Consider the following 6,925-nt stretch of genomic DNA (forward strand, 5'->3'; position numbering starts at 1 on the left):
CACATCCTCTAGTATCCATAAATTAAAACTGCTAAAAGGGTGGTAGGGGTGGGGTGTCTTGCAATGGAAGCTAACTTCCCTTTGTATTTTATGAGAATAGATTCACCCTCCCAGCAAACAACAGCCATAGGCGCTTTGATAAAACTTAGCCTCTCATATCTAACATCAAAACACTCAATCACCGGATTTGTATTTCGGGTGGGGTCCAAGCACCAAAATACACGAAACCATTGATGCAATGGAAGCTAACTTAACCTTTGTATTCTATGAGAATAGGTTCACCCTCCCAGCAAAACAATATCCACATGCGCTTTGATAAAACTTGTCCTCTCACATCTAACATCAAACCCCATAATCACTGGATTTTTATCCCGGACCAAAATAAGCCCAAAAATACATTAATAAATCGACACAAACATATTCGCACCTAGTGACATTATAATACTTTTGCATACTATCTCAATCTATTAACTATTTCAAAATTTTACTAAATCCAAAAATTTATAAAAACAGTTTCAAATACATACAACAAAAATAAGCATTAAAATTTTACAATGATATTTCATTTGTTTTTTACAACACATACAACAAAAATAAGAAATCAAAAATAAAATAAAAAATAAAAAATAATTTTAGGTATTGTAGAAGAGAATGAGAGAATGTGAAAATGAGATAGTAAAAGAATGCCAATATGAGAGATTGAGAGAACGCTTATTTATATAACAAGAAATGATGGAAGTTACATTTAGAATTATGGAGTTACAATAGTAATTTATTGTGTTTGAATAAAATTGAGTGGTAGAATATGATTAATGCCTAATTTATTTTGTTTTCAGTTATAATTTTATTTTAATGTGTGAGTTAAATGTATTGTGTTTATTGGGTCTTAAATATTGTTTAAAGCAATTAGAAAGCAAATAAAAAAATAAATAAATTGGAAAACATTAAATGAAAATTAACCAATAAGGAGAGACCAAAACCTTACTTTTATATATATATATATGATATATTGCTTTAAACTTTGGTTGTTTGTTGATATAAACTCAAAATATATATGATATATTGCTTTAAACCAAGTGAACGAATCAAAATTCACATGATTTGGTTGTTTGTTGATATAAACTCAACACTTACACATAATATTTCAAAATAAAAAAATATTACTTTTGAAGTGACATACTAAATTAGTTATCTTATAAAATTATATGAATTCTTCAATCTCAATAATGTTTAAAACCCCAAGGATAACTTATATTTTTTTGGTTTTTTTTTCTTTGTTTTTCACTCATAAATTTAATTTATAGTGCTAGATTTCATACTAATGGTTTCATCTTTAGAGAATTTAGTTAAATGGTATTTTTAAATTATATTTTAATTTTATATTTAAGTTCGAGTTGAATATGATTTCTTTTTTGGATCATTTTTTATTTTGATTAAAGACACAAAAACCAATTGTTTAATTATGTTCTTTTTGTTTTCAAAAACCTCAAATCATAAATATATATATATATATATATATATATATATTATATTGATCTTTGCAGATTTATCAATTGGATCACAAAACAAAATAGTCTTTATAAATGGATAAATGGATAATTATATTGATCTTTAAATATTATATTGATCTTTATAAATTATTAAAAATGATACATGAATATGTGAGATAACCAGAGACATAATAGATAATTAGATATGGATCATTTCAATTTCATGATCTTATTGTGTGGTGAATATTGTAAGAAAGTATGAAAATAATGACTTATAAGATGTTAATATAAAATACAAAATGGAGATAAACCTTTTAAAAGATTAAAAAATATATATAAGATATGCATATCATACAAACTCTAAAACTAAGCTTTTACAATGATATTTGATTTGATTTTTTATAATCCATACAACAACAATAACAAAAAAAATACAAAACAAAACAAAAAAAAAGATTTGAGAGTAGAGGAGGAAGATGAGAGAATGAAAGAGTGATAGACTAAGAGAATAAAATAATGAGTATTTATAGGAAGAGAAATGATGAAAAATTACATTTACAAAAATGAGAGTTACAATTCTAATTTATTGTTTTGTTTTAATATAACTGATTAATACAACTTAGTGGAGAAATAAAGTTAATGCATAATTTATAGGGGGAATTTATTTGATTTCAGTTTTATATTATGTGAATTAAATGTAAAAATTAATTGTTTTTAAATTTATGTTTTAATATAAATATTTGTTTGTTGAAATTGCATTCCCAAGTGGACCAATAAGGAGAGAGTGAAATCTTACTTTTATATGTATGAGTTTTTTTCACTATTTGATCATTTGATTGAACATAACGTAGAAGAAGTATAAATTGGAAAGAGAAGAATATGAGTTCTGTTTTTTCATCTTTGAGATTACAACACAGCCTGGATTAAGGATGTAATTTTTTTGGTATTGAAGATGAAAATGCTCGAGTTAGGTTTGATTGTTATTGATGTTTTTTTCACTGTTTCGATCATTCGATTGAACAGAACATAGAAGAATTATAAATCGGATAGTGAATAATATCAATAATATGAATTCTAGTTTTTATTCTGTTCTATGATCACAAATTAATTGTGATTAACTATGTGAAATCATCATTTCGTTGAATAGTTACACTTGAAAAGTATGGCATAAGAAGCACTTCCCTAAGGTGTAAAGTTTTCCGTAACCGACCCTGAGCTGATTGAAGAGTTTCTGAGACCTTATATAAACCAGGAACCCAGTGAAGGGAATTGGTTACACTGAATGCCAACATGTATGTGGATGAGCCCCAAGTGACGGAACATGCATTTAATAAATAATTTCTGTCATCATATATTAGTATTATGTCTAGTCATAAACACCCCAATAGAGCTATTACGAACAATCTAACCGGTGGAAAATGGAGGTTCACAACTCAACAAAGAATGTTATTAGAGGCACAACTATCTTAAGCTACTGAGTCACAACTGATTTTGTGACTAATGTAAGCATGATCACCGATTAGAGCCAGATTGACTATGTTGTATGGTTTGGTTTTCAAAAAAAAATCGAGTAAATGGAAATAAAATGATCATAGTAGACATCATCATGAATAAATGAACTGAATATGTACCTAAATGAATGTAACCAATAAAGAAGGCATGACATCGTAAAAGTGATTCAAAGTCTCTTCCCTACTTCATAATAATCGCATAACGTTATCAAATAAATTTAAATTGCGTAATGAAAACTTGCAAAACAAATTTTACTTAAACCATTGTGCGATTGGATATATTTTATAAACTTACGGAATCTAATTACTTTGTTCAAAAGGCATGATTACTTTGTTCGTATATAAAAAGGCACGATTGGAATAGTTGAGTGTAGGTAGTTTAGGTGCCGTGGATATTTATAGTTTCGTGGAAAAGGCATGATTACTTTGTAAGTGTTTATAGTTTTTGTGTTTGTGATATTTTATATATAAAACAAAAAAAACTTAAAATGTGGTATATTTGGGGAATTTCTCTATAGAAAAATACCTTAAATATTTATCCCAATATATTAAAAACATCAAAATTAAAACAATTCTACAAATTCCCCTTTTTTAGATTTCACATTTGTAGTATCTATCTGAATTTTTTATTAAAAAAAAATTCTAACTTTAAGATTTGTAACACAATACTTCAAATATTTATCTCAATCTTAAAAAATGTGAAACCAAAAATGATTATACAAATTTCCCTTTTCAGATTCTATATTTGTATTTTAAATTCAATCTTCAAAATGTCAAAGATTCGATGCCATTGAATTTCTTTGGACAGCAAACAATGCTGCTGATCAATTAGCCACGAGTCAATGATACGAATCCTCTGCTTTTCTTGTTCACTCATTCATTCCTAGTTGTTTTATCGAATGTAATCCAATTCGATAACATTGGTAATTCACTCCGAACAATGGAGAAACGATCTTTCAGACAGACCTCTTCCTCAAGATCAAGAGATTATAGCCGAAAGGACGACAAACTGGCAGAAAGGTAACAGGTAATGCAATGAACCTCTTAGCCAGAGAATATATATAGCTTCTTAGTATCAAAATAACCTTGGAAAGAAGCTTTGAAGGGGAATCTGCAAGCTTAAAATGTAATATAATTGTTGGAATTAATAGAGTAGCATAATGAAATGCAAGACCACCTTCACCTGATTGTTCTCATTCGTGTTTCTCGCCATTGCCTTTTATAGACCAACTGTTTGTTAAGACAATGATAGTTGAGATCTGATTTAATCTACATAGCAAACAACATCAAGAAGCTTCTTTATTATCTGCAACATTCAGTTCAATGAAATCTTGTGCATATACTACCATACACTAATACACATCAAGTAGGTAGGCAGTTGTGTCCAATATATAATCACTGAACTATAATCACTTTGGAGCCAGAAGAATATTATGATATTCCTATACTAAAAAGAAAAAATAGAAAACAAAACAAAACACTCGAAATAAGAGCAATACGCTAAAAAAGAACACATGTCAGCAAATGCAAATCATGTCCTAACATAAAATAAAATAAAAACTTGTTTGCTTGGTGTTAAAAAAGCCAACGCTTAGATATAAATTAAAAGAAAAGGGAAAAACAGAGTTTGTCAAGCTCTTCAAGCAATACATAAAAGACTTTATAAAGGGCAATACTTTCAACGTGTTCGGGTGAGATGTGGACGCAACATTGCTCTCCAATTCCATATCTGCGCCTAAACAGTTCATCATTTGAAAGTCCTGTGAGCTTAACTTTTCTAATGTCATTTTTATCTACATTGTAGTAAAAAATGTAGAAGGGTTGAACATCCTGCCCTAGACTTATTGGGGCAAAAATGAATTCACCAGCTTTGTTGATTCCCGGGGAAATCATCCTCCTACCCAACTCCAAAGAGAAGGGAAGCTTAAATGTTTGCTTGGACCAATCATGGTTATCCACATCCTCTAGGATCCATAAATCAAAACTGCTAAAAGGATGGGTAGGGGTGTCTTGCAATGGAAGCTAACTTACCTTTGTATTCTATGAGAGTAGATTCACTGTTAGGGGTAGATCTTCACCCTAACAAGAAGCCTGGCCCAGAAAAGGCCCAAATAAACCTCCAAGGAAGGAGGGGTATTTTGGTCTTTTTCGGGGACGAACCGACACAGTTCCCTATAAGAACGGGTGTACGGCGTTCGAGAAAGGGGTCTAGAAAAAGAGGAGAAGAGTACGGATTGCAAGTACAAAGCCCTTAACCGTCCAGAACCAAACCGACGAGCTCACAGCTTGTCTACTGAACTCGTCTATTATTTGTAACTCGTCTAAGTTGCATTGTAACCCGTCTTATTGTGCCCCGACACCGATCAATAAAAGAGAATTTCGACCTCCTTTTTACCGAACTAAAACATTCTAATTGTGACCGATTTGGACATCAACATTCACCCTCCCAACACACAACATCCACAGGCGCTTTGATCAAATCTAACGTCAAAACACACAATCATCGGATTCTTATCTCGGGTAGGGGTCGTCCAAGCACCAAAATACACGAAACCATTGATGCATATTGCTTTAGTTGCAGTGTGATAAGGCGGGGAGGTAACCTTATTGGGTGTCCATGAAGAAGAGTCACCTCGTGCAAGTGTTAAAACCTCGTGCTCTAGAAAATCGTGTTGCTGGTAAGGATTAGACATCAAGGTCAATGCTTTGAACTGATCATCAACAGGATCGTATCCCAAGGATGTGCGTGGACCTTGTAATGGTAAGTAAGTAACTTTCCCCATGCTAGGGTTACAGACAATGAACGGACCACCGACGTACAACCGATAAAGCCATGGACGCCTTGGACGGAAGCACAGTTGGAGCTGAGCCAGCCATCCGAGTTCCGGGAAGGTATTGTCATATGAAGATTCCCTTCCTTTGTGTGAAGGCGAGAAAATAAACAAAGAACCACCATCACTGAAAGCGATTATAAACCGCGATTTCGCCGCAGACACATCATAGTAGGAATTGACGAAACTCTCGCTTCAGATGATGGAAGACCAAATCTTTGACACGCATTGCAACTTCATTAGAGACTTGGCAGGCAGTCTAGTGAGTATCTCAATCTCTAGGTCAAGAGGGATGTGATTTACCTTACTTGGTGATCTTCTCCTGTCTTTCTCATCTTCGTCCTTCCCGTTACCATAACGAATAAGAAGAAGTCACTCCTTGCATTTCCTTAGATGTTTTGGCAGCAGGGATCAACTTCAGATCAAACTTATTACTTGCGCTGCTGAACTTGTCCTTCTCATCTTTGTCCCTTCGTTTCATGGCGGCTTCCGACGAAACCCTGAATTCGATTTGGCTAGAAGATACTATAGATTTGGTCCAGTTCCCACACTACAGAGAACAGAGAGCAAAGCTCATATAATCAATACACGAGAATATGAAAACCAAATTGGGCTTAGACTATAACATCATGATAATCTCCCATTTAGGCCCACTAATCCAAGTTGGATCATAAAAAAATCGGAACACAGGATCAATAATAATACTTGCCAAATTCTTGTGCATAATATTACACAATCCACATCGCAAGTAAAAAAAGAGAAGGTTCCATCGGAACAAAAAATTATTTTAGTTTGGGATGCCGCTTTTTAAGTGTGAAAAGAAATGACAAAAAGATATTGAAATATCGATTTGGAAGAGATGATGAGCGCAGGAGTTCATTTTGGACATGGCACGAGGAAATGGAATCCTAGAATAGCACCTTATATTTCTGCAAAAACTTTGTGTTCAATATACTACAAGTACTCTACAAATAAAATCGCCAAAAAAAAAAAAAAAAAACAGACTAACAAAAACACTTAAAAACAGAGTTTGTCAACTAACATAAAGATCCTTCAAGAAATGGATAAAACAGATCATCGAGAAGCAATAGTT

The 6,925-nt window shown here is 32.3% G+C and overlaps 1 pseudogene; it reads right to left on the reverse strand.

Annotated features, from left to right (window-relative positions):
- Positions 1-4,603: 4,603 nt before the first annotated feature.
- Positions 4,604-6,476, reverse strand: LOC104743645 (F-box protein At1g30790-like; annotated as a pseudogene).
- Positions 6,477-6,925: the final 449 nt, after the last annotated feature.

This window comes from Camelina sativa, chromosome 14, assembly GCF_030686135.1.
Source record: "Camelina sativa cultivar CO46 ecotype springtype chromosome 14, ASM3068613v1".
In the NCBI taxonomy this organism is placed as follows: domain Eukaryota; kingdom Viridiplantae; phylum Streptophyta; class Magnoliopsida; order Brassicales; family Brassicaceae; genus Camelina; species Camelina sativa.